This window comes from Hyperolius riggenbachi, chromosome 1, assembly GCF_040937935.1.
Source record: "Hyperolius riggenbachi isolate aHypRig1 chromosome 1, aHypRig1.pri, whole genome shotgun sequence".
NCBI lineage: Eukaryota > Metazoa > Chordata > Amphibia > Anura > Hyperoliidae > Hyperolius > Hyperolius riggenbachi.
Window position 1 is genome coordinate 396,253,466 of NC_090646.1, and position 24,583 is coordinate 396,278,048.

Below are 24,583 nucleotides of genomic sequence, written 5' to 3' on the forward strand. Positions count from 1 at the left end.
TGTGGCAGCAGTGACTTAAAGGGACACTATGGCGAATAATTATAAAATTTAAAATATGCACAAACATAGACAAATAAGAAGTACATTTTTTTCCAGAGTAAAATGAGCCATAAATTACTTTTCTCCTATGTTGCTGTCACTTACAGTAGGTAGTAGAAATCTGACAAAAGCGGCAGGTTTTGGACTAGTCCATATCTCCATGGGGGATTCTCAGCAAGGCTTTTATTCTTTATAAAGGTATTCCCTAAAAAGGATTTAAACAATGATGCTGGCCAACTTACCTGCTCACTACACAATTTTTTGGAAGTTGGACAGAGCAACTACCATTCACGAAGTGCTTTTGAAGATAAATAAATACATGAGAATCCCCCAAGAAGAGATGAACTAGTCCAAAACTTGTAGCTTCATTCAGATTTCTACTACCTACTGTAAGTGACAGCAATATAGGATATAGGAGACAAGTAATTTATGGCTCATTTTACTTTGGGAAAAAAACATACTTCTTATTTGTATATGTTTGCATATGTTTACAATTTTTCGCTATAGTACCCCTTTAAATAGCGATTGCTGCCTGGAAGAAGACAATGATATCCTGTTATGCAGCATCCTTGTACAGTGTGCAACAAATACAAAACTCTCAGTTCAGGCTTTTTATAAAGGCTCATAAAAGCAAGAACCACTTATGAAAAATGAATTTGCAATGTGTAGTAGCTTACAACAAATAATCTGCAGTCATCTTTCATTTTTCTGGCTGGTCCAGTTAATGGAAGGCAAAGTCAAATTTGCAGTGAATGTTTCTGCCTTTTCTGTGTTTTTATCTTTGTGTTGCCTTACTAAATAAGTCATCTCGTGTTGCTTAATCAGAACTATAGTTGAATGACCTTCCTCCAATAACATAAATCAGCTTAGGAGTGGAGAAATGTACAGCAGCCTTTTAAACTGCAGGCATTGAAGTCATTATAAAGGGGATAATTAGATGATTAAGCAATGCATTGTGTATTCTGATTCTAGGTCTGTATCATGTTAGCTCTAACTAGGGAATAGTAAAAGATTATTTCTACAACATTTAACTAGGTGGTAAAAAAAAAAAAAGGCAATTCTTTTTCTTAGCGCAAATGGCACATTGCAAACCTTCATTGTAGTGCAGCCATGGCTACCTGCATCAGCTGAGTGGCTGTTATATACAGACGTAGTGAGCTACTGCACTGTTCTGTATGTCAGAAGCTGTGTCTGGCTTTTACTGCAGCTAATCCCAGCTCCATTGAAATGAATAGGGAGACAGTGCACATGCGTGCAAGTTTACTGTATCATCACCAGCCATTGCATTGTTGATTGGGATGGCCATTTGCAGACAACTTCAAGTTAATGTGTGACAACCAAACAATGAGATAGCCACCAGTCTTGTTTTTGTTTTGTTTTGTCTTTTTATAGCATTGAGTATAGGTTTCGTATAGGCAATATGTCAAAAGTGAGGGCTGTGCATCTCCACTGCACTATGCATTTTTTCACAGTGCATACATTTTCAACAGGTGTTTTCAATGGTGGTACAGACTAACCTAAAAGCTCATGGTGAACCAGAACTCGTTGGAGTGCGTAAGGGGCTACAATGGTCCAAAAAAAAACCTTACTAAAGTGCATGGAAAACAAAAGTTTGCTTTCTTAAAACCAAAAGTATTTGCGATAATTCAGGTTGGAGTTACCTCCAAGATGTCTCCCAGTGCATCACTGCTGAATATATGCAAATTAACCATTGTTGCCCTTAGAAGCTAAACACCTCCAGATCCGCTGGAATGCACCATGAGCTTTTTGGTTAATCTCTACCTCTGGGTTTTTTAAGTCCGACTCCATAGAGCCAAATTAATCCATGCCATGCACTGATGAGGAGCAACCAATCCGAAACAGTCTGTATGCATGTTGGAATATTATGGCTCTGTACTAATTACAAGCTGACACATCATTGCATTCCAGCGGTTCTGGAGGTGTGTTTAGCTTCTAAGGACAACAATGGTTAATTTGCATATATTCAGCAGTGATGCTCTGGGAGACATCTCAAGCTCACTCCAACCTGAATTATTGCAAATACTTTCTGTTTTAAGAACGCAAACGTTTGTTTTCAATGGCGGTGGGATAGCGGTAGGGCTGCCCTAGATTCTCTATTTACTGACACCTTGCTATTCACACCACCACATATGCATTTTATTTGCCACTCCTAGTATTTATGCCAATTTTAATATTATTATTATTATCAATAAGTATTTCTTTAGCTGACATTTCCCACAGTGCTTTCCATAGTAAATATAGTCAGTCACATTTTTTCTTTCTTTTTTTGGAGGGGGAGGGGGGGCAATTAACATATTAGATTTTTTCAGGGGGGAGGGGGCATTGGAGGAAACTGGAGTACCTGGAATAACACCTTGCAAACACAGGAAGAACATAAAAACTCCATGCATCAGGTGGTGAAGCATGGTCTCCCATTGGTTTTGCTTACAGTACTTTCAAATTGCTGCTTGCTGGGTTCGAGACTCTTCCACTGCATGGTGGACAAAGCGGGGTTTAAAGTGTTTAACATAGAGGACACCATACTTGTCCCTTTTTATTTTTTTTTCATGTAATTTTTTACATTAATATGGCGCAGACTTTCCATTTCATTACATTTCAGACCATTTTATTAGAATCTGCAATAGCACCTGAGAACATCCTATTGGTTGGGGATGCAGCTGTGGCACCTAAAACCAGGAAGCAGTGTGAGTGGCTGGAGCTATTAATTTTTTTTTTTTTTTTTTTTACCAGTTGCATAGAATGTCAGCAGAAATTGATAGGAGTTCTTAATTAAAACAGTACCATGGAGGAAATGCAGATATGTATAAAAAGGCATTTGAAAAAAAAAAAACAGATGTTGATGTATGCAGCAAAGTATCCTATGCAGGGACGGATCTAGTCCAAGTTGCGCCTGGGGCAAGGTCAGGTTTTGGCGCCTATGCTCTTATCCCTACTGTTTATACATAATTCGAAAACTCAATCCTCGCATGACTCGCCGCAGTCCCCCTAGTGTACAAATGTACCCCCTTGTGTGTGTATTTTTCGCCGTATTAGATGCTCCAGAATATACGACGCACCCAGGTTTTGAGGGCAAAAACCAGGGGGAAAAAGTATATACTAAACCTGGTGCATCTATATTCAGGAGCATCTTGTAGTTGTTCCACCCCAACTAATGTCCTCAGGTGTCCTCAATGTGGTCTCCATTTGTCCTAAGGTGTCCCCCATGAGCCCCCAGTGTCCCCATGTGCCCTTAGGTGTGGTCCTCAGGTGTCCCCCATGTGTCCTTAGGTGTTCCCAGTGTGGCCCCATGTGTCCTTAGTGTCCCCCATGCACCCTTAGGTGTCCTCAGTATGGTCTTCCGGTGTCCCCCATGTGTCCTTAGGTGTTTCCAGTGTAGCTCCCATGTGTCCTCAGTGTCCCCCATGCACCCTCAGGTGTCCTCAGTATGGTCGTCGGTGCCCCCCATAAGCCCTCAGGTGCCCCCCATGAGCCTTTAGGAATACCCAGTGCAGTCCCTATGTGTCCTCAGCTCTCTGTGTGGTCCCCTACCCTTCCCCATGTAATTAGTGTGACGGCATTTATATATATTAGTCTTGCAGCCCAAATGACTCCCTGGCTTGCCGTGTGGTCTGCGCTGCCCCATTCTTCCCTCACCGTTTTGTATCAGGTCAGCCAGGTTCCCTCCCAGCTTGTGTCCGCCCCCCCCCCCCACTTGTGTTTATGCTGCCCCCCGAGTGTCAGCAGCATAGGTGGCGTAGTGGTTAGTGCTCTTGCCTTGCAGCGCTGGGTTTAAATCCCAGCCAGGGCACTATCTGCAAGGAGTTTGTATGTTCTCCCTGTGTCTGCGTGGGTTTCCTCCGGGTACTCCGGTTTCCTCCCACATCCCAAAAACATACAGATAAGTTAATTGCCCCCCCCTAAAAATTGACCCTAGACTACAGTACATACATATGACTATGGTAGGGACTAGATTGTGAGCTCCTTCGAGGGACAGTTAGTGACAAGACTATATATACTCTGTACAGCGCTGCGGAAGATGTTGGCGCTATATACTGTAAATATTAAATAATAATAATAATAGCGGCAGTCATACTTACTTCAGCCACTCTCCGGAACGCAGACCTGGTCTCCTCTCCATAGCACCTCTAGTGTTGGCTTCTGCTATGCGCGTCATCGTTGAAGCCAACACTAGAGGTGTGACAGAGAGGAGACCAGGTCTGCGTTGCGGAGAGCAGCTAAAGTAAGTATGACTGCCGCTATGCTGACACTCGGGGGGCAGCGCAAACACAAACGGGGGGATCGGACAAAAGCGCGGACAAACTGCACCTAAACTGCGCCTGCCGCCTGGGGCAAGAGACCCGCCTGCCCCCCCCCCCCCTATATCTGTCCCTGATTCTATGCCAATGTGCCATTGTAGCATCTTGTTACTGAGTTCCAGAAATGGCTTTTTGTTATTCTGAAGCTGTAAGTTCAAGAAGTGCATTTTCTGCTCTCAAACCAGCCTAAAATGACCTCACCACTGCTGTACATTTTCCCTCCATTTTTTTTCAAGTACCTTAATGCACCACAGATATGTGGAGGGCTTCTTAAGCAATTTTAATTGTTTTGTAAATGCTTGCTGTAAGTGCTCACTAAAGGTCAGCATAAATCTGTCTTAATATTTTTAGTCATGAACAAGCATGCAGATCAGTTGCTCTGACTAAAGTCTGACCAAATTAGCTCTATGCTTGTTTCAGGTGTGTGATTTAGACACTACTGCAGTCAAATAGATCAGCAGGACTGCCAGGCAACTAGTATTGTTTAAAAGGAAATACACATGGCAAGCTTTTAAACGTATTCTCAATCAATATTGTAGTATGTATATCCCATATGGAAACAAAATGTCTAGGAATAAAAAAAGGCCTCTATGGATGAATAGAAAGGTTAGGGATAAAATGAAAAGGAAAAAGAATGCCTATAAGGCCCTAAAACAGGAGGGGACTGAGGCTGCACTAAGCAATTATAAGGAGTGCAATAAAAATTGTAAAAAAGAAATTAGGCTGGCAAAGATCGAAGCTGAAAATCAAATCGCTAGGGATATCAAATCTAACCCAAAAAAGTTTTACAAGTACATCAACTCTAAAAAAAGAAAGGTTGACTGTATAGGAATCCTAAAGGATGAGGGTGGGAACTCAATGGTGGATGACCAAGGTAAGGCAGAGTTATTAAATGCTTTCTTTGCTTCTGTCTTCACAAAGGAAACAGTACTGTTGCAAATTACAGAGGCAGAAGAGTCTCAATCTTCTAACTGTAATATTAAATACTTAACGCAGGAAGAAGTAAAGGCAAGACTAAATAAATTAAAAATAGACAAGGCACCTGGCCCGGATGGCATGCATCCTCGGGTCCTAAGAGAATTAAGTTCAGTTATAGCTAAGCCCCTTTATCTTATCTTTTGTGACTCTCTTGCAACTAGCAGAGTCCCAGTGGATTGGCGTACAGCCCACGTTTTCCCATTATTTAAGAAGGGCAAAAAATCTGATCCAGGAAATTATAGACCTGTAAGCTTAACATCAGTTGTATGCAAACTATTTGAGGGGTTACTATACATGACTTCATAGTAGAAAATAATCTTATTTCTCAGCATCAACATGGGTTTACTAAAGACAGGTCCTGTTTGACTAACATGCTCAGCTTTTATGAGGTAGTGAATGCTAATATGGATATTGGGAATGCTGTAGATGTGATATACTTGGACTTTGCAAAGGCCTTCGACACTGTTCCCCACAGAAGTCTGGTGCAAAAGTTGAGGATGCAAGGACTGGGGAAGAGTTTGTGTGCATGGATAGGGAACTGGCTAATGGACAGAAAACAAAGAGTTGTGGTCAATGGATCGTACTCAAAATGGGAGACTGTTAGCAGTGGGGTCCCACAGGGGTCTGTACTGGGTCCAGTGCTCTTCAATTTATTTATTAATGACCTAGTAGATGCAGTAGTGAGCAATGTTGCTATTTTTGCAGATGATACAAAATTGTGCAGAATCATCAACTCTCAGGAAGATAGTGTCATATTGCAACAGGATCTGGATAGGATGGCTATATGGGCACATACATGGCAGATGAAATTCAATATTGACAAATGTAAAGTCATGCATTTTGGTCGTACCAATGGTCTAGCACCATACAAAATAAATGGGATACAGTTGGGGACATCAAACTTGGAGAAGGACTTAGGAGTACTCATCGACAACAAGTTAAATAATCGTACTCAATGCCAAGCCGCTGCAGCTAAAGCGAACACAATTTTGGGATGCATTAAAAGGGAAATAAAAACTCGAGATGCTAGCATAATATTGCCCCTGTTTTACTCTCTAATAAGGCCACATCTGGAATATGGAATTCAGTTCTGGGCACCACATTACAAAAAAGATATTGCAGTTTTAGAGCAGGTGCAGAGACGAGCTACAAAATTGATACGAGGGATGGAAGGTCTCGCTTACCAAGAAAGGTTAGATAAACTGGGTTTATTTAGTCTAGAGAAAAGACGCCTTAGAGGAGATCTAATTAACATGTATAAATACATCAGAGGGCAATATAATAGCTTGGCGGATTTGTCCCTAGGCCTTCTCAAAGGACTAGAGGACATGAGATGCGCATGGAGGAAAAACGTTTTAGCCATTTATTTAGGAAAGGGTTCTTTACAGTAAGAGTGATTAAGATGTGGAATGCATTGCCACAGGAAGTCGTTATGGCAAACTCTATACCTGCATTTAAAGGGGGCTTCGATGCTTTCCTTGCGTTGAAAGACATCCATGGCTACAATTACTAGGTTATGCCTAATGATGTTGATCCAGGGATTTTATCTGATTGCCATCTGGAGTCAGGAAGGAATTTTTCCCTTTTGGGGCTAATTGGACCATGCCTTGTGGGGTTTTTTTTCGCCTTCCTCTGGATCAACAGGGGTATGTGGGGGACGGGCTGGAGTTGTACTTTGTACTGGTTGAACTCGATGGACGTATGTCTTTTTTCAACCAAAATAACTATGTAACTATGGCAGTCATCATATGCCTCTCACTCCAGACTCCCCCTTAACCTCCCTAGCAGTATGATTATTTCTAGATTTTAGGGTCTAAAAGAGGTTCATTTTTTTGCAGGAACAAAATCATACCACAGTAAGATCTGCGGTAGCCCCTGCACAGACTCACCTCTCTGGGATCCAGCACTGCAATTCTACCTCTGTTTTCCAGGTGGCACTGTACCTCTATAGTGAGATCGCCCTCTGTCGTCATGCTGACAAATGGTGATCTCAACCAAGGTATCCAGAGCCACAGAGGGTTGGAAGAAGAATGGCTACCAGCGTCTAGATCCTGGGGGAGGTGAGTAAGAAACATTGACATGCTGCGCTGCCTTCCCATACCTCCTGGCAACTACTCAGAGTCAGGCTCGGGACCACTCCTGGCTTCTTTTTTCCACTGCGAGCCTGACTCGGGGTTATCACCAAGGAGGTTAAAGGTTCTTTTCCATTGTGCATGGCATGTGTCTTGCAAGACACAATGCCACCACAGATCTGATGTGAGATGCATGAAAATCCCTCTAGCTGTGCTATAGGGATTGGGATGTGTGATGCATTAAATTGCAGCATGCCATCCAATTTTTTCCCAGCCTACTGATTTTAATAGGTTGCATTTCCCCTTCCAAATACACATTCAGGAAAATGCAGTAAATTTGCATAAATGGAAACGGGTCCTTTGGGAGTTTGGATTCAGAACATAGCAAATTGCAGACATTCTATCCTGTTTCACCTGTTCGGCTCTCAAACTACACTAAAGCATAATTGAGAAACAAGACTTCTAAGACCCAGTGCACACCAAAAACCTCAAAAAAAAATCTGCAAAACGCTAGAGGTTTTTGAAGCAGATTTCAGAGCGATTCTAGGCATGTTTAGAGACGTTTTCTAAACATGCCTAACATTTTTGGAGCGTTTTTTGTGTAGCAGATTACAAATATTGTTACAGTAAAAGCTGTGATCTAGCGTTTTTCAGAACGGTATTCCACTTTCCTATACTTTAACATTGAGGCAGAAACGCCTCAGAAATCTAAAAAATGCTGCAGCCCCCAAGTTTGTGTTTGTGAAAAAAATGAACCGCTCTGATGTGCACCATCCCATTCACTTTCATTAGCCAAGCGGTTTTCCCCCTGCAAGCGTTTTAAAAAACGCTCCAGAACCGGTGTGCACCAGCCCTTACACAGTCTGCAAGGTTAAAAATTCAATGAAGAATAAAAAGAAAAAAATTGGGTGACAAATTGACAATCTCTCTGTACGTAGAGAAATAAACTCTCTTTGTTTTTGTTTTTTAAATGAACGTTGATAAGCTTCATAAATAAATTCAAGCTAATTTGATAATCAGAGCTTCACATGACTTAGCATGACATACATGAGTACAAAATAAATGTGTGGAATATTGTGATTTAATTTAATAGGTTCAGTTGATGCCAAAATGTACATTTTGTATTCAAAGTTAATTGTAGACGAGGCATTTTAAAAAGGCTTGCTAGCATTGATATTACTTTATCTTTGTCTTACTTTGCATGTAACATGATCCTATTTATTTATAAGACAGCTAGGTATATCAGCATGCTATATGATAGAAGATACTTTACAGTGCAAGGAGAACCAAGGGCATAAAAGCCTGCAAGATATATCATGGTCTGAAAATAGACTCATCCAGAGGATATCAATTTTTAGTATCAATTTCACATAAGATTGTCAAATTAGAGAAACATGCTGCAAATCCTTTAATTTAGACGGATACATAACCTTGGTACTGCCTATCAGCTAGAAAATCCATAATGCATTTTTGCAGAATGCTATGAGATTACACACTATTTTTTCAATGGTTTTCTTACAAATTATTGCATTTAGAAGTGTATTCCTGCTGTGAACTGATTAGCTTCTGTAAACACTTGGGTTAAGGTTTCTTTGAAAAAAAAAAGTAATGGGAAAAAGTACATTCAAATGCTACATGGTACTACATGGTAGTTCATATGTGCTGCCAATTAAACATATCTTCTTAAACCTGAACTAAATGAATAAAACCACAAGTTTGATGGTGACAGACATGCTTTTATTTTCTCAGTCAGGTAGAAGTAGCAGTAGCAGCAGTAGTAGTAGTACTAGCAGCAGCAGCAGCAAGTGCAAAGTGCCATGTGCAAAGTGCCACGTGCAAAGTGCCACGTGCCAAGTGCAAAGTGGCAAGTGCAAAGTGCCACGTGCAAAGTGCCACGTGCAAAGTACAAAGTGCCACGTGCAAAGTGCAACGTGCAAAGTGCCACATGCAAAGTGCCACGTGCAAAGTGCAAAGTGCCACATGCCACGTGCAAAGTGTAACGTGCACAGTGCCACGTGCAAAGTGCCAAGTGCAAAGTGCCAAATGCAAAGTACCAAGTGCCGAGTGACAGTCAGACAGCAGAGGAGAAGACACTAGTGCACACTAACTGTCACACTGCCACTGCTCACAGCACAGCAGTTCTGTAGTAAGCTAACACAGGAGTACTACTACTCTAACAACTACTAGCACTGACTGCAGTACTACAGTACTAACTACACAATAACACAGTAATCCTATTCCCTAACCTAACCTAACCTATACTGTAGCTAAGGCTAGCTGGCCAGCAGGCAGCAGCTGGCCTGGTCTGTGCACAACACACACACAGACACATAGAAGCTGCAGCAGCCCTGCAGTACACACTCTGACTGTCATTCACTGAATGAAATCAAGCTAGCTGGCTGCTACCTAATTAACAATATAACAATAGAGTAGTGATAGTGAAGGGGTTAATCACTTAACAGCGTTAGGTTTATCACTGTATACAGTACTTGCTAGGCCAGAAGCACTGGAGCATGTCTCTCAGTGATCATTCGTAAGCAAGGATGAGATTTCTCATGATGGCAGCCCTCCTTATTATACAGGGGGGCTGGCCAGGGTTCCTTTCTGTGATTGGGTGCCAGGGTTTAGGCTGGGAGCCCCCTGATTGGCTCAATGAGGTCAAGTGGGGCTGGCCAGGGTTCCCTTCTGTTATTGGTTGCTAGGGCTTCTGCTGGGAGCCCTTTGACTGGCTCAATGATGTCATCCCCTTAGTTACAGTATTCGGATCTGAATATCCGCTGGATATCCGCGGATATCCGGATATGCGACCAAATATCCGCAGATAGCTATCCGAATTTGCACAGAAATCCGGAATCCGAATCGGATAGCTGAAAAAAGTTCGGATATCCGGGTTACCCGGATATCCGGAATCCGAATGAGCACCACTGCCTTGCTGTTTCACCCACAGCCCTCCCATTAGAGTAGAGTGCTTATGTACCCTGTGCCCTGGTACTTGCTATGGCCGTTTGGAGTCCATATCTTCAGAATTGATAGGTCCCTTCTTATACCTTGATTCTAAGACAGTGAGTGAGAGAATGGGTGAGTGGTCAGCAGCTTTCTTCCATCCTTACACCACCTGAATACTAGAAGCTTAACTCCATTATAGACTCAGAAGCACTCATTCCTTATCCTGTCCTCACCCACATAGGAGGTTACCAGATAGCTTAGACCAAATCACATAGCTGTTTGGGCATGGTTATAATGATAATAATTATAAGAATGTTGCAACTGAACACACCATCCACATGACAGAAGAGAACCTTGCACTGAAAGGAACTGATGGTCATGTGGGGTTTGACTTTCAGAACAAACCTAGGTACTATATAAACTCACACATAAGCCACTCTACGGATAAGACACACTTTTGCCTTGAAAAAAACTGGTAAAAATGGGTGAAGCATGGTTAATCCCACTCGCAATGTCTCCCCACAACCCCGGTACACTATGTGCATTAAAAGAGTGCTCCCCCTATGCAAAGTATGCATTGAAAGCATACCCGTAGCTATAGTTACCTCTCCAGTTTCGGCAACAGTCCTTTCTTCTTCCCTGCAGCTTTATAACTCACCGCTAGAGCTCTAGACTCACTGTCAAGTGACCACTGTCACCACAGTGAAGTTTAGAAGTCTTGTGGGGAGTTCAAAGATGCAAAGGAGATGCAAGGACTGCTGCTGGTGCCATGAGTGGTGACCAAGGCTACGGGCATGCACCTGGTGCATACTTTGCATAGGGGGACCCCACACATATGCTAAAACCATAGTAGCAAGCATGAATAAGCTGACCCCCCACTTTTTTACGCATTTTTTGGGGGGTGTAAAAAGGCTGGCATATGCGCGAGTGTATATGGTAATTACAAATGTTTGCCTAAATTTGCACATGTGGAAATCAGTACTGAAGCCACTAAAGAACTCCTGTATGAATCTTGGAGCACTCCCTTAGCAATGACTCTTGGATATCTGTCTTAGTAATGACAAATGGGCTACAGCACATAGACATTTAAGTCCATTAATGGATGAAGATAGCCTTTTTCAGATCTCAGTCTAAAAAGCCAGACATTGCATCCTATATGTTCTGTGGGATCCAAAGTAGTTATTGTTTTTCCACAAAATACCATCATGTGTCAAAAAAGTTCTTACACTATTGGTTAAAAAAAATAATTGTAAATGTTTTAACAGTATATGAGAGGATGTTATTTTGTAGCATTAGTTCATTGGAAAACTTAAGTTTTAGGTCGCATTCACAGTGCCACGTTGTGGAGCTGCATTATAATGTTTTATAATGCAGCTCTGCACTGCAATGCTAATCCAATTCACAGTATGACGTTAAAATCGCGTTGAAAAATGTTGCGTTGTGGTTCCTCACTGCTTGAAGTGCGTTACCTCTTAACGCAGACACGTTGCGACTTTAACGTCACAATAGAACCAAAGTCCCACTGTGAGTGCGACCTTAACTATATTTACAAAGATAATTTTTTTTTTTAATTATAACTACCCATGACTAAGTCTCCTGTCTTCAGACAGCTAAAATTCTTACACAAGTATAACATCTATAACTGACCAGAGAAATATTTTTCAAGTATGGTGCTAAGGCACAAATAATTTATACCTGAATATATTTACTTTGCAGAAGAGTGACCAGTTCTAATGCTTTTAGCTATGGAAAAAATTAGTCCTAAGACTAAAATCAATTTAACATAATTTATCTACCACTGCCATCCCTATAGAACTAACTGTAACTCCAAACCCTCAGCCAAATATCTCAACACAAAACTTATTCTCAACACAAAACTGGACCATAAAGCTAGCACTAATACTACTTTTAAAGAGAGAGAGGGATATATTAAAATAATTTTTTATTATTATTTTTTTTGTCTGCATTTAAATGTGACTTACCATCTCAATATATTTCCAATATAAATATATCACTTATCATGATATAAAACAAAACAGAAAGACATAAGATGTGAGGGCTTAAAGTGAACCTCCAGACTAAAAATCTATTCAGCAGAACTGAAAAGGCTTGGTGTTTCTTTAACAGTTTCACAGCATCAGGACTTTGTTTTTCTTATAGAAGTCTCATTTTTAGCTGCATTTTAGCTAAGCCATCAAAGAAAACTGCCCGGGCTTTTTTCCCCTGATGCTGTGCAAAGCATGACGGGATTTCCTATGTTGTTATTCATGTTGCCTAGCAACTGGGAGGGGTGATCAGCACACAGGACAGTTGGAATTGTGTCTCATGCTCCCTGTCACCTTCTTTCAACCAAAAAGATGGCTGCCCTTATGAAATCATAAACCTTTGCCTGTTCTTTGAAACCGGGTAGGTAAGAGATTATATTACCTATCTATTTTAATTAACATAACTAATGTAACTTAATGACAGTATGTTTGTTTAGGCTGAAGTTCCTCTTTAAGTGGTACTTTTGTTTTTTGTTTTTTTTAAACCCTGATGTCAAGTGATGGGAATGGACATATTCAAGGCAGTGTTTAAAAATATACCAATGGAATTCTAACAGAATTACATTTTGTAGTACTGGTATATTTGTATTATTTGTTGAGAACATTGTATGAACTGGAATTCCTGATAATTTACACACGGCATCCGTGGAGTGGATGGTGACATGTATGAGAGAGGTGGGTGGTCTGTGTGGGAGTGCTCAATTGTATCATAATGGAACACGACGGTGCACACTTATCCATCATTTAGATTGTTGTTTTAAAAGAAAATGTATTACTCATTTAATCATCCCTTAGGGATGCCTAGAGGGAACTCATTGGAGATTTATATTCAGTTCACAATATTATCACTTTTATAAGAAAGGATTTTTCTATTTTTCTCCTCATTGGGCAAGCAGTTAATATTTTTTCTTGGTTCTTCAAATTTTTGTTTGTATCTCTCATCTTTATACCAAGTTACCACTTTCTCTCAGTATTTAAAACCATTAGCCATTTAATTAGCTGAGACACACAGGGACTGATTCATAAGAAATGGTGCATAAAAACTAGAACAAAAGTGGAACCGTTGCCTAGAGTAGCCAATCACAATTTTTTTTTCTACTTAACATTGAAGCCTGATTGGTTGCTCTGGAAAATGTCATGCTTTTTCCTATTGTTTCTTTTGCTCCTGTGTTTATAAATCAGACCTAGAGACCAAGGTCATAACTAGAAATCCCCGGGCCCCCCCTGCAAAAAATCTGAGCACCCCCCCAAAGAGGGTGCCCTCTCAGGGCTGTTTTGGGGGGCCGGAGGGGTCGCAGCATGACTGGAGAGCATTGGACTCCGGCAGGGAGTGGGGACGGTTACCTCCCCCCTCCCTCACCTCGGTCTCTCCTCTCATCGCTTTCCCCTCCAGCATCCGGAGGTCTGTGATCTCTAAAAGCCTCAAGCTACTTCCTGTTTAAACAGGAAGTAGCATCAGACACTGAGAGAGCGGAATCTCCGGATGAAGGTATGTGTTGCTGTCCGCTGCTGCTCACAATGTAATTGATGCTGGAGGGGAGCGCGCTGAGAGGAGAGGGGGGGGGGGCGCCCCCCCTCCCTGCTGATGTGCAATGCTCTCCCCTCATTCTGCGACCCCTCCCAACCCCCCTAAAACAGCCCTGAGCAGGCCCCAGAGGGGCTGCATGGCTTGCATCCCCTATTGTTACGCCCCTGTTAGAGACCAATTGAAAGAGCTACTCTGCTTTAGTGAAATTCACTTAAATCTTTGCAATGCTTATTGCTCACCAGGAAATAATATCTTACTTAAATTAAAGTGGAGTCACACATTTTATAAATCAGTCCCTGCTGGCATCCCAGTGGGGTACGATGTGTAGACACAGCCATCCTTAGAACACCAAAAGATTTCAGATAAGGATACTCAGCTTGGCCATTAGATTCAGCCATATGAGTTTATGATCCACTCTTACAGACCAAGCCACCTTATGTTCAGGTCTAGTTTAGCTGACTTTTTAAAGATTCATTTTGTTTTTAATCTTGCTTATACAGTGTCTGTGAAGATTCTCTGCTGGTGCATAAGCATAAAACAAGATAAAATACATGAAAAGAATGTGTAAGTGGCCTTAGGCCAGTGCAGTTGCTTTGAATCTACCGTAAGTCAGTCTATATTATAAAAAAGAATGCTTTTTGGATGGAATATTTCTTCAAAAGTGCCACTTAAGTAGAAAGGAGTGCAATAAACCTTCAAACTTTCATAGTGTCCCTACATTCACAATATTTAATGCAGCCACAGTTGAAAATAAATACATAAATAAGCACCAAAATGTTCCTGTAAATTGCTTTTCATTCTCGCTACATATTTCATTAAAAATTTCTCAAACATTAGAAACTTTGGAAAGGAAATACAACGACACAAGCAATACTCGTGGGGGTCATTAAACATGATTGCAATTATTCATTCTCTTATAATGGAATCATAGCATTTCAAGGGTTTTCTGCAACTTAAAGGGAATGCAAAGTGAAATCATTTTTGTTTATCCAGTGTTAAAGCAAACCTGTGAGGTTTGCAACCTAACATTTTGTATACTTAGCTAAGGAGACAGAAGCCTCTGGATCCTCCAGAGGATTTCCCCATCCTCCTCTGCCAGACCTGCGCAGTAGCTTGGACCTACTCAAGCTTTAGTGGGAAAAAGCCAAGCCCGATTGGGTCCATGCTACTGCGCAGGTGGAGATTGCTCATCTGTAGTAGCACGGACGTGATCGGGCTCAGCTTTTTCCCACTGAAGCCCAAGCAGGTCCGTGCCAGTGTGCATGCACAAGCCGTCAACAAGCTCTTGTTGATAGTTTTTCAGGGGACACAGTGCTGGGATGGCCCAATGAAGGAGGTCAGAAGAATCCTCTGGAGGAGCCAGAGTCTTTTCCTATCCCAAAGTCACGTTTTTCTTTTACATGCACGCTTTAAAAAAAAAATCACCTAACTTGATTTTACATTTTTGTTCTGTATTATCTGCAGAAACTGGTTGGAGCTTTAAGTAATTTATGCTGAAAACTCTTAAAAATGTGGCTTGCTGTGAAATCAATGTACCTTTTAATGTGTACAAAGGAAATCTCTTGGATATACTAACTCCTTTTAGTTATTGTAACCTATCTTTGAATAATTATTATTTTATATTCATATAGCACTGACATCTTCTTCAGTGCTGGCTGTGCTTATGCTATACTTTGAAGTGAACATGTTAAACTGGGCATGTGTCATGTCTGAGATAAAGGGTTCCACCATAGGTCACAGTATTGGTGGCTCACACTGTGTAATTTTGGCTATTCTAAAGCCAAACTCTGGCTAGCAGTGGGGACTATGATGGTGACTACTGCCAGAGCTCGGCTATTGTATAGCCAAACTCTGTCTAGTAGGAAGCAGCATGGACTGCGGTGGTGACTCTAGTTAGAATTTGGCTATCCAATTTGCAACTTGCATTAGATAGGCAAACTATGGCTACAGGCAGTGACATTGGTTAGTGCGGTGCTTTGGGAATGTGCACTCGGTTTGCAAAAGCTGCAGAAGGTTAGGCATTAGTGATAGGCAGCAGGTTGTAGTGTAACCAAGCGCTTGGGGGGGGGGGGGGGGCTAGTGTTAAGCATAGGTAGGAAGGAGTTTAGTGTAAGAAAAGGATAAGATAAGATAACAATAGAATATCATTACCAATATCCTACTATCTGGTGATGGTATCTCCCATTCATGTTGCTTTGCGGAGCTTTTAAATGTATGCCTTTGAAGTACTGGTTTAAAATTTCTACTGTTAAAACACTAGATTCATTAAGCTGTGCTGCTAAAGCAGCACATTAATGTGCACGAGTGTGCTCTATGCATTCCTTACATAGCAGCACTCACTTCCATGTAAGGAGCGTGCCTATGTAATGCTGGGCATACATAATAAGTTTCTTGTTATCAATTGAGCCACTGATGGCTCGATTGATAATATCCGACGTGTCCGATCACCGCGGCGGATTGATTCTGTTCTTGATCCCTGTGGGCGGACAATAGAAAAAAACGAGCGGCTGATAAGAGGCGCCCGTGGGGACGAGCGTAAGGTGTACATAGCACGCGCTCCTGCACATTAAGCTGCAGTGTTTTAGCAGCGCAGCTTAATGAATCTACCCCATGTCATTCTGGAATGTACTGAGAAAGCTTTCCTGAGTTTGACATTTTTTTCCTTGTTTACACTTGCTGCCATATTAACAGTTATAAGTAGTTTTTGCAAGGCAATACATTGTATTTAAAGTGACTCCGAGCTCAGAGTAAAAATAAAATTTGAACTTACCCGGGGCTTTCTCCATCCCAGCCCTGGTCGGGACGTCCCACGCCGGCCTCCTGGCTCTTCTCCCGGCGGCTGTCCGCATAGCACGGACAGGCCGGTCCCCCGGTTTAATCGCACATGCGCCGTGCTGTCACGCCGGCCGCCGTCATGACGCGCGGCGGCCGGCTTGTGACGTCATTCGTGACGTATACGGAAGGAGAAGGCCTGACACTCGCCAGTGTCGCCCGGGGGACCGGCCTGTCCGCGCTATGCGGACAGCCGCCAGGAGAAGAGCCAGGAGGCCGGCGCGGGACGTCCCGACCAGGGCTGGGATGGAGAAAGCCCCGGGTAAGTTCAAATTTTATTTTTACTCTGAGCTCGGAGTCCCTTTAAAGATGGGACTATTGTTCATCAAGGTGCAACGCAAATATTCTGCTTCACTGCTTCTCTGCTGAGTCAATTAAGTAGGTGAGTAAGCTGGGTAGAAAGAGTGCTTGAAGTATATTTTTAAAGTTAAGGGCTGGTTCACACTATGAGCACCAGTGATTTGAAAAGTACTAGCTAATGTGACACTATGGGTTCTTTTAAAAAAAAACAACATTGTTTTTTTGTAGTTAGATGGATTTGTAGTTAGATGAGAAGTGAGGGTTTGCAAACTTTGAAGCTTGATTTCTCCCTAAATTAAAGATGTATTTAAAACATTCCCTGCAGGATCTTTACGCAAGCAGGTGCAGAAAGAGAGTGACCAAGATTGCCTCTCACCCTGTTCACTCCATCTTCCAGCTCTTGCCTTTCAAAGTAAAATTCCGGTCAGTCGCAACTAAAACTTCTACACACAGGGACAGCTTTTTCTGCAGCCATGGTTAATGCAGAACCATGCTAGATCTCCTAGGTCTTGAATGCATCCAGCACAGAACAGTAAATTAACACTTCTCACCCTGTTCACTGCCACCAGAACTTACATACTGTCCTTGACTTGTAAAATATATACTGTCTGCCCTTGTATTGTTTTGTTTGTGTCTGTTAAAGAGGAACTGTCGGGAAAATCTTAAAATTTAAAACACATAAAAATAGGAAGTACATTTCTTCCAGAGTAAAATGAGCCATAAGTTACTTTTCTCCTATGTTGTTGTCACTTACAGTAGGTAGTAGAAATCTGGCAGAACCGACAGGTTTTGGGCTAGTCTACCTCTTCATGGGGGGACTCTCAGCATGGCCTTTATTCTTAATAAAGACACTCCCTGAAAAAGATTTATACAAAGATGCTAGCCAGCCTTCCTGTTCATCGTACACTTTTATGGCAGTTGAATACCCGGAATTATTTTTGGCACATACTTCTGTCTAATTATGCAACTGAACAACACTGTCCTAGATAATGGTGACGTTATTTACAAGAGGTGCCCCTAGCATTGTTTTGCAGGGAGACCGATGAAGTGGCTTTGCACTGAATAAATATACGTGCATATCACAACTGGGTTATGGCTTTTCTGCTGAGAAATAACAACGCAAAATTAAATTATAAGTCAAGGGAAATATCCAGTACTCAGTTAATACATGAGTAAATAATGAATTACCGTAACATTTTTTGCTTTCACTTACTTCACTGTTACAGTTTGTAGAGCAGTCAGTCAGTGTCCAAAACCATCTGTTTCTTTTTCTCTGATGATTCTTTTAGTACAGACTGGAAAAAATAGTTGTCCCCTGGAAATCAGATTAAAAACAAAAAGTGAATCCCTTTTTTCGTGTTAACAAAAAAAAAAAAAAGGTTACTAAATATTTTCCACTCTACTAAAACATGTTTTTATTTATGTCTATATCTAGTTTAAAATCGTCCTGTTTGCTTTTAGTCCAATGGCATATTTGAATCTAAAACAAAACAAACAAAAAAAAAGACTTGGTTAACTATGAATATTATGTTATCAATTTGATGCCCAAGGCACAGCAATGCTTGGCACTGTGCCAGATCATTCTGTTTCACTCTGGTTGTCTGTAATTTTATTGACTTAAAACAATAAAATGATTTGTTCAAAAAAAAAAAAAAAAAGAAAAAGACTTGGGCACAGATTCACTTCTATACCTTTCCAATCCACCATTTCAGCACAAGGCACCTCTATCCCTATTCAACAATAGTTCAATTCAATAGGTTTCTTTTTGCCATGAGCGTGGCCATGGCTGAGCATATTGAGACTGTGCATGCGTGAGTATGTTCTGTGCATGCCGAGTAGAATAAAGAGCTCATGCATTCAGGACAGAAGCTGTGCATTAGTGCTTTCATTCTACAATGCATGCATGGACCCTAATAGTGCATGTCCAGTCCAGATGTGCTCATCCACAACCAGGAGCATGGGTGGAACATTAAGAGGGACTCTGCACTGGAAAAGTGGGTGCTACACAGCAGAGCCGGGACAAGGTCCTCCAGCACTCAAGGCTGAGACACCAAAGTGCACCACTCCATCCCTCCCACTGCAGGCATCACATACTGATTGCTATTAGACTAAGAGGATCCACAAACTCCACCAACACCCTAATCTATAGTTACAGTATCTGACTTGCAGTCACTGCCACGTATCCACTGTTCTTATTTCTCTCTCTGCTTCAAACACAATAGGGGAATGACAGCTGAGTGCGCCCCCTCCTACGCTGCGCCCTGAGGCTGGACCCTCGCTTGCCTCGTCCCGGCCCTGCTACACAGATCCAGAAAACCTCTGGTCAATCCAGGTGGTTCAAACTATTGAGTTAAGTATCTAACCTTTTCCTCCTCTCCACTTCAGGTTTGTTTAAAAAAGAAATCACAAAACAGTTTGGACCATATCTGCCATATCCTCCCAGAAAGCCCTGAATCATCCTTCACGAGTCCTTTTGAATAACTTGAAAAATATCTAATTATAATGAAAAATAAATATCTTATACATATTTAGTAGACATAGGAAAAAATATTTATGTACAAAATTGGAAGTGGCCTTCCCAGACCATATTTTTGAATTCCCAAGGGCAAATATGTTTGGCAGATATGGCTGAACCTGACTTTTATCATTTGTTCTGAAAGATGGATGGTTCGGATGCCTTTCAGAGTGACAAGACAGATATGACATGTTCCTCAAAGCAAACGCATAACCAAACTGTCACCCACCATTATCTGGATGTTAAAGAACTTCATAACGCTCTTATTGTTTAACTCCAAAAAATGGGATTACAGCTTTGTTGGAAAAAAATAGTCTTTATAATATAAAACTGAGTTTGTTTTCCAGCTTATGAACTTGAAAACAAAAGGGCACTACACATGAAAACAAATTATTATCATCAATCTAATACTCTTTTTTGTATAATTATGAATCTGGTTTGATAGGTCCCTATTCACTGAGATGTAATTAGCACAATTAACATTTTGCAGAATTACTGACTTGAACTGAATAATGTTTCTGCTTCTTGTATTAATATATCATAATTTTTGTTGTGCTTTATGGTGCATCAGTTGACAAGATGAAAATGGAAAACATGCAAATTATAATGAGTTTGTGCTCGCTTTGAACTGTGCAGTTTTGAGTGAATACAAAAACTTTTCTTTCACTCCAGACAATAATAATTATCATGACTGCAGCAAATGAAATGTATTAAAGCAACAGTTCAGGCTCTTTCTTTCCTTCTATGCATTTGATAGACCCTTCTTTTCTATCTACTGTCTTTTATTTAAAAAAAAAGCCACACCTTCGAAAATGTTCAACATGTTTTTTTTTTTTCAAACTCTTTTTATTGAATTCCCAAAAAAAAGGGTAACAAGGGTAACAAATCAGACATGTTAACAATTATTGTGCATATAGAAAATCATACGCTTTTTTTATAACTGACATATGAATCATAAAGCACCAGCTTCCATCTTTTTATGTGTTGTTTTTCTATAAAAAAAAATGTAATATGGTTGCTTGGCAGGTAATTTAAACCAGATCTTATTTACATTTCCGTATGATGATTCATATTGGCCCAGATGATTGAACTAACTGGAAGTCTGAGTCAGAAATGTAAATATCCAGATGCTGGGGGTACGGGTCAGTTTACAGTGAGATGTTGTGGCAAGTACAAATGGAGCGGTAGTATTCACCAAGCAAGTTTGAAGAAGCATACAATAACAAACAAAAAATATACATTAAAAAGAAACATCCACCTAAAGAAAGAACAATTTATTTGTCAGTAAAATACAGCTGGAGGTAAAGAATTACCAATATAAAGAGGGTAATAAACAAATGAAGACAGAAGTAAATAGGGGAATGAGTATGAATACATATGAAGAACAGAAGAAAATAAAACAAATCTGCTGGAAAATATAAATATGTCAGCCTATATGTTTACTTGCAGTGCTTTATGAAATATATTCGAAAGGTGTAAAAGTAGCGCTCATAATCAGTCCATAAATATTAGCATTCACTTACATGGGGTTTCCCCCCCTTCATAAAGCGACTCACCAGATGATGCGGCCATTCAGTCCCGTGTGCGCCTCTGGGGTATATGGCCACCCCATTGCCCTCTGTGGCATATCACCATCCACTTTACCCTTTCAGCCTTCCTAGCAGCAGGCAGGAAGGCAGGGAGCTGTTTGTGTGCGTTTGACTCCGAGTCAAACACAAACAGCTCTCTGCGCGTAAAAGTGCAAACCACCGTGATCTGCAGTGACTTCACGTGATAATGATACTTAGTTAGAACACCACAAAGTGACTGCAGATCACGTGAGTGTTAAGTATAGTATATCTTTAATTTTTTCTGTATATATTTCATTATGCGGCGCGCATAATACTGTATGCGTGCTACATTAGAGTACTGCACATGTTACTGTCAGCACTATTCATAATTAAATCACTAAACTCTATTTTACTGAGCGGGCGAAGCGCCATTCATTTTATCGGCATACCGCACTTTGCGCACGACGTAGTGCCGTTCGCGAGCAATGCACAACTCCGTACGCGGTAAAATAGCACGCAAACAGCAAAGGCTTTGCAGTGCAAACTACTTAGCACCCTAGTTTGCACGTGCAAAGCCTTTTCACGTGATAACTGAGTTATCACTCTTGAGTGAATCAAGCCCATTAAGTGTAAATAGGCCTTTAACAGGCTGAACTGTGCAGGGAGCACAGAAAGAGTTAAGTTTCAGTCTTTCCTGCAGAGGCAGAGCCAGCCAGAGTGATGGCTCTGCTGTGAGTCACACCTGCTGATAAGCTTATTATACTCTGCTGTAGCTAAACAGACACACACTTCAATCGATTTCTGCAGCACTTATATGTGAAATGAAAACTTTTAATTGTGTAGTGGGAAAGAATGTGTGTCCACGTTAAGCTGGTTGAATTGAGGTCTGCAAACACACTCCTATTTGATTGTTAAGCCTTTTAAACTGTTTAAAAAAGGAATGAATGAGAAGGAAATGAACACTTGTGACAATCATAGTAGAAGTAGCAACGTAACACTATATACTGATGTATCAATCTTAACTTTAGGAAAAAAATCAAGTTATTCATTAATAAATGCATGTCTAAATTAAACTGATATACCTGAAGTCTCAATATTGAACAATAATGAAATTTGTCATTGCTGAACTTATTTTAAAACATCAATCGCACTGTGCTTCTGCAATTTAAAATTATTTTTGAGTCACTGACAGAAATACATACAGTATGAAGATCAGGTGTTCTGAGCCATTCTATCTTACCACCTAAGGTAGCTATTTGCTTTCCGGTGTGTCATTCAAACCAAAGAAATCAGCAGCATAGCCATTAAGTTGTCATTTATTAGAGTTCTCTAATGGTGCATTTCATAATCATTAACCATTGGTCATCTTTAACTTAAAAGCATAACTGTAGATGCTATGTATACGTGTCTAAAATGTGTCCTGTACTTCCTGTCCACTAAATACATACAGGAAGCTGCTGGTAGATTAACAGACTGTGTCATTTCCTCCCAGCATATTTCCCAGCAGCTTCTTGTAGGCACAATCATGTGACTACAGCCCAGGAATAATCATGTTACTGCAGCCCAGTGAAAATAAAAGTAAGGCTTTTAAGCTTTAGTAAAATATACTTTTGCAATGCTGAAAGAATTGCAAGCCATTAATTTTAGATATCGTACACATACAAACTGTAATTCTAACTGAATGTAATTTTCATCACAGGAACACTCACACCGGGTGATGGATTGCTCACATTATCAGTGAATCATTATTTAATGTAATACATATGCTATTTTGCCAGCTTGAATACAGGAAATAAAGACTAAATGATGACATCATCAGTTATCACTGCTATTCATGATTCAGAAATTATATCTGTACAAATAAATATAAGTGTACTGCATACAAGATGTCCGCATATCAACAGACACACAAGTGAGCATGGACACACACCTACACACTCTTGTCACCTGGAATAACAATAACAGCCAGGATAATAATATGGGTTCACCTATTTATAATGGAAAATAGGTAATTACTAGCATAAAAAACACTGGAATATGCACATTCCCCATATCATTAGTTGTGAGAATATTTTAATATACTTTTTTACATTGAACACTGTTTTATTGCTGCTATGCTGTGTCACTAAGGTCTCACAAACTACTGATTACCGTATATACTCGAGTATAAGCCGACTTTTTGGGTCCAAAAAAGTGGCCCAAAAGTGGGGGTGTCGGCTTATACTCGAGTCACCTTCTCCCCGGAGTGCCAACGCGGCATATGCAGAGTGGTGTGGGCAGCGCAATTAACCCCCAGCATATGTAAATAGTGCACAGCGAGCCGGGCTTCTTTACTCACGTCAGCACCGCACGCCTGGATTGCCCGTCATCACCATGCCTCTTGCCAACCACGGAACAACACAGCGCAAAGACCGGAGCCAATCAGGAAATCACACACTCTACCGCTGTGTACTCGTCACATAAAGATAGGTGTTATCAGCTGTGCACGCAGTTCGGGAAATTGCTTTACCTTCAGAGAGCGGGACGCATCTCCTATGTTTCAAATTTCGTCACGAGGCATGTTCCCGATTGGCCGGCTGTATTGTCAGCAACACAGCCGGCCAATCAGGTGCCTGAAGGGTGGGAACATACCGCGTGACGAAACTGAAACCTAGGAGATGCGTCCCGCTCTCTGAAGGGAAAGCATTGCCCGAACTGCGTTCACAGCTGATAACATCTCTCATTATGTGACGAGTACACAGCGACAGAGTGTGGGATTTCCTGATTGGCTCCGGTCTTTGCGCTGTGTTGTTCCGTGGTTGGCAAGAGGCATGGTGATGACGGGCAATCCAGGCGTGCGGTGCTGACGTGAGTAAGGAAGCCCGGCTCCCTGTGCACTATTTACATATGCTGGGGGTCAATTGCGCTGCCCACACCTGTGACTACACAGCGGCAGAGTGTGATTTGTTCCGTGGCTGAGTGAGACATGGTGATGATGAGCAAACCAGGCGCGCTGTGCTGACATGTGAGTAAAGGAGCCCAGCTCCCTGTGCACTGTCTACATGTGCTGGGGGTTAATTGTGTTGCCCACACCACTCTGCATATGCCCTGGTGGCACTCGGGGGAGTCATGGCGATGAGGGCATGAATGTGTAATATGAATCGTCAGCTTAAAGGTGAAAGCCCAGCTCCCTATGCACATTCTGCAATGCAATTCTGCGAGTCACAATGATCAGTTTTACACTCTGCCTGCCACCGCTCTGCATACCGTATGTCAGGGCCACTCCACATTAGAAGATGTAAAGGCACTGTGGACCTTATTCATCAAAACTGCATTCTGAATGTTGCCTACAGCAACCAATCTGATCAAGCATCGCTGCTACAGTCTGCCAGCACCACCAAAACGTTGCAATTTACTTACCTGGGCCTCTTTCAGCCCCCACGGTCTATATGGTCTGTGCTGTATTCCCTACCCTCGGCTTAT

The 24,583-nt window shown here is 41.3% G+C and overlaps 1 protein-coding gene across 10 annotated transcripts in view; it reads right to left on the minus strand.

The window, feature by feature from the left end:
* LINGO2 (leucine rich repeat and Ig domain containing 2) overlaps positions 1 to 24,583 on the minus strand; it is a 2,118,418-nt gene that overhangs the window by 1,544,194 nt on the left and 549,641 nt on the right. For all 10 annotated transcript variants that reach the window (XR_011020638.1, XR_011020641.1, XM_068234694.1 and 7 more), the window contains one exon: positions 18,270 to 18,371. The gene's annotated coding sequence lies outside the window, so the exon portion shown is untranslated. The remainder of the gene's footprint in view (positions 1 to 18,269; positions 18,372 to 24,583) is intronic.